Source organism: Eutrigla gurnardus (assembly GCF_963514095.1).
Source record: "Eutrigla gurnardus genome assembly, chromosome: 12".
Taxonomy (NCBI): Eukaryota; Metazoa; Chordata; class Actinopteri; order Perciformes; family Triglidae; genus Eutrigla; species Eutrigla gurnardus.
In genome coordinates this window covers 3,739,442-3,744,507 of record NC_139926.1, presented here as the reverse complement: position 1 = coordinate 3,744,507, position 5,066 = coordinate 3,739,442, and positions in this window count along the sequence as shown.

Sequence of the window (5,066 nt, the reverse complement as noted above, 5' to 3'; positions counted from 1 at the left end):
AGAGAGAGAGAGAGAGAGAGAGAGAGAGAGAGAGAGAGAGAGAGAGAGAGGAGGAAAATCATCAGGTGTATAATGAAAAAGAGGAAGCTGTTGGAAGAGGTCTGATCTCTCGGCGTACCACTGAGTGCTTGCGTTGGTGCTGCTGAGGCCCCGGTGACTCGTTCCCCTTCTTTGTCCTCATCGCTCCAGAGGACGACGGTGCTCCGGGAGGTGATGAGGATCCTTTTGGCTCCGTACACGGCCAGCCATTTTGGAATAAATCTGTCCTGTAGCAGAAAGCATTATCTCCTGAGACCTACGCTGGCATACATGAGAACAGGCTGCTGCCATGCAGAGGAGAGAGGAAACTGAAAGGTAGAGGAAAGGGAGGGTCAAGTGAATACTATAGTATTGGAATATATCAACATAAATTAAGGAGGGGATTCCAACTATTTGCTTGTCTGTGCAAGTACACAGCTTTTACGTAACTAAGTACCAAAGTTTTAGCCTAATTGAGCAGAAAGATGAAGTAGAGGGACACAGATAGCCATGAAAAATAGGCCTATTAAAATGTTTCATCTCATGTTTAATGCTACCATAGACTGTATATAAGAAGTAGACATGGTCATCATGATGTCACCCATTGGTTTGTGGAAGTTTTACAACCACTTCAGGAAGTGACCATATTTGGACTGTAGAGGAGCGACGGATGGATCTGATAAACACAAACAGCAGTGTGGCAACCTGACCAGAAACCTTACTGGATCTGGATCCATCTGGATTCTGGTGTGAGGCTGCTGACAAAGTTAGCTTCATAATTCAAGATCAACTTTACAGCTAAGTGTTAAAGTCATCTTCGTTGCTAACTGCATTGGCAGCATCGGTAACAATACCGTGGTAGCAACGGTGGCGACGGCATTGTTAGCAACGCCGTTGTTAGCGACCTGTCAATCACAAGTTAGCCAAGGCCTAAGGCAGAGGTCATCACCGTTTTTCAGGCCAAGGTCCCCTTGGCTTATAGGGACCTGGTGGAGGGACCCCCCATTTCATATTGTATAAAATTGTATGTGATATGTATACAATGCTACGCCATTAAAATAATAATTGTAAATAATATATTAATAATTTATCTTTAGGCTACAATTATCAGTACAAGAGCAAGAGTCAGGCTCCCCATGTGGCCCAAGGGTGTACTGCAGATGAACATCTTAAATAAAAGATGATGGACAAAATTCTGGTCATTTATTCAGCGACCGTAATAGATTCGACCCACCTGTGTGTAACAGTCTGGGAATAATCAATATAGAGGCTCTGGTATAACATTGACTGTTTCAGAAGCGGTTTGAAGATCCTGTAACCTCAACATTAACAGACATGTAAAAGCACCAATTTGTGGTAGAAGGGGGAACCACATGCTAGAAATATTCTGCGACAACAGCTGGAGGTAATGACTGTGCCCATCCTACAGTCTTGTAGTCACAGTGAAGTTGCCAAATTTGACACTTTGGTGAGACCATGACCAAAACCTCTGTTTCACGACTGCATCTGCTGGACACATCAGCACTCAGTGTTGTTTAAAAGGCATTTCTTCATTATTTCATTTGACAACACCTTATTTAGTAAATGAAAAATGCAAATTCTTGCAAATGCAAAAGAATATTGTAGGGCAGCAGAACAAACTATGCTCATTTCAATAGTGCTCAGTGTCAAGTTCACTGACAAACACATTGAATTTCCTGTGAATAATTGATAGTTAAAGTCATCTTGCGTTTCACCAGTTACATGCTTTTAATGTGAGGCTGCAGCAGCAGTAGGGAAAGTTTGGGTTGCATGAGCAACAACTTGATAAAGCATCTTTTTTCTGGGAAAGTCGCCACACATACCCAGTTCATAATCCTGCAAATATATGAATATTGCTGTACCTGAATCAGTGGTCCATTGTTACATCATTCAGTAGTACAGTAACACAGCGATAAGTTCCAGGGGTTGAATTAGTTAGTGGCTTTCGAGGCTGCAGAAAACATTATTACTGCCATCAGTAACTTTTGTTGATCGGCACAATAACAACAAAATAGGAATGACGCAAGAATAGTCTATTCAGAGTAACACACAATCACAAAGCAGAGGAACACAGGCCTGCCTCTCGATTAACTTTCCTCACGTTTTCATATTTGTCTGTCGAACAACAAAATGGAAAACTGATTAAGGGCCGAAAGTTCTGTTTACAACCACAAAGTGCAGGCATACTACAAAACCGAACCTCCGCTCTGGCCCAACCCGTTCAATGATGAGCAGTTCAGGTGGTTACGTAAATCTAGAAATCAACTGCAGCGCCGCCACGCACAGGTGGCCACAGCAGGAATAAACACAGAATTGTATTAATTAGTGGAGACAGATTTTTGGAAATGGAAAGTAATGAGCAAATGGACACAACATTGACATATTTATACTATTATTTTTTTTATTTTTAGAGCTCCCCCTGAACATCTCACGGGAGGCTTGAGGGAGCTATGATATATATGCAAGTATTTCATATTTTGAGCCATGCAAGGGATGAGAATGTTGGTCTGTCAGTCAGCTGACTATGAGATGGATTGCCATGACATTCATGTTCCCCACATGATGTATCCTATGGACTTTGTCGATCCCTGATCTTTTCTCTAAAGCCACCGTGTGGTTGACATTTTGTGATTCGGTTTGGATGGATTGCCATTACATTTGTTACATATATTCATGTTTTTATTATACATTATAAGATACTGTAGGTAATAATCTGCTATCTCTACTAAACACTGTTTAATTGTTTCCTTTCAGTTGCTATATTTTGGGTGTGTTGGAAAGGCGATAATAATACAGTACCTCCAAACTATTTGGATGCAAACAAATCCAAAGTATTGCCTGCTTTGCCTAGTTCCCGTTGCTTGGGCAATGGTCAATTTGCAAATGTCAGTTATGTCATCCTAGTTTGACTGTTTTGGATGGACCGAAACTGAGACATCCCAATAGAGCCATCATTTTGCATTATTTTCTCAAAGAATAGTTTGGCCTTAAAGAGGATCTGAATGTCTGAATGTTGGCTCACAGTTCCCTGATAATCCCCTCATAAATCTTTGAATTTAACACACATGATTTAACAGGGAAGAAATGTGTAGCCAATGACAATTGGATTTCTCCAGTTCATCCCACATAAGTGATTTGTTGCCAAATGACCGCCCTGCCCTGTGGGTTCCCGCAGTGATGTCATTATGTTCTATATTTATCGATTTAATTCCTTTTCTGCGTTTAGTTTTCCTAAACACCTCAATGCAGCTTTGACTAACATGAGAATCAACCATTAATGTCTGAATGACAGCGTTATTTCTTTGGAAGCATTTGTAAAAAGAACACCAGATGAAGCATGGAAGCTTTTAAAGGACTTGTGGTCGGATCCATGCTCCTGTTAATTTGTCGAAATGTTTTGGACAGCTCGTACAAGACTGGTTATTTTATTGCAAAGAGTTGATGGGATTTTCCTCAGAGTAGGTAATAACGTAGTCACCCCTCCCTAGCCTGTCGGGGGGAGCAGTTGGACCTCACCCATCAGCTGCAGAGAAGTCACCAATGTGACATTGGATCTCACCTGCAGGTCCTCCATGATCTCAGCTGAAGCCAGATCTCCGATAGTCCAGACAGGCTGCTTGGACGAAGGCCAGTCGCACAAGCTGTGAAAAGGTCCTGCGGCCTCGCCCCCAAATCACCAGCGTTACTTTTGTTCTCGCCCCTCTTTACTTAACCCGCCATCTGTGGTCTTAATGAAGCTGTCAAAATTGTCATTCACCCTTGAGTGGCAGTGCCTCACTGAACGATGGCTAACGTTCAGCCAACAGGGACTCGGCAAAGCCGTGAGTTGTGGCAGAAAGTTCCAGAACTGCTATGTACACGACTTTTGTTTGTCTGCAACTTTTTTACTTGTGATGATAGAACCAAAGACAAGCCTTTGCTTGTACTAGAGAGAATAAACTCACAGTGTATTAACTTATGACAAATCCCAGCATGCAATAAAGTCTTGGAGTAGAATGAGATGGTAGTCGTGAGGAACAAAGGAAGAAGTCCTACTGTTGGTGGCGGAGGAGTCATGGCAACAGCAGATTGCTGGGAAGTTGGTCAATGACAGAAAGGACTTTGATTCTTGTTCACATGGTGATACGGAACCGGAGGCTTTGTGGTGTGCTGTGTTTTCACGCCCTCCTGTTTATCGACTGCCAGTGTCTACTGTTTTACAGGCAAAGTGGTCCCTCCCTCTGTCGAAGATAATTCACCAAAGACCATCTAGGGCGAGTGGGTGGGTGAGGTATGCGATCCGGGAATCTGGTTAATTTGCTTCTATGATGTTGCACTGTAAGGTCATGGTCAGCTAAAACCATCATTTCACTGAGCAAACAGGATTTTCTAGAACAGTTTACAACTTTATAAATAACTGAAATGGTGTCTGCAGAAGATGTCAAAAACTTGATCCTGATTTGAAACCAGTCCGTGGAAAACACCAGATGTGCATAAGTTGTAGGGTTTTCAACAAAGAATTTCCATTTGGTGATCATCAAATCAGATGCTTGTTGCTCCCTCTCGGTTTAAGCTTGGTGTACTTACAGAAAAATTGTAAAAGCAACAGCATTGGCTGGAATACATGTGACTATTGGATTACTGAATGGTCTATGGGTGCATACCAACAAGATAGATACTCAAAATTACCACAAATAAACATAAAACTACAAAGACACAAAAAGCAATCAAACAAGACAAAAATCAACTATAAATAGACACACAAAGAGACAAAAACATCTACAAAGAGATATAAAAACAACTAAAACGGGACACAAATCAACTACAAAGACACAAAACAACTACAATGTTGAAATATTGTATTGATGATTTTGAAACATTAGCTTTATGTTTTGGCCAAGATGCCGCTCCGATGGTCCCACAAATTTGGATAGCGCCACTCAACCTATATAGTGACTTATTCACGCACATTAAGAAGATTGAAAGCACATGTGATACTTTCAAATTTTAATAACAGTATTATCAATTGGCTAATATTTATATATTAT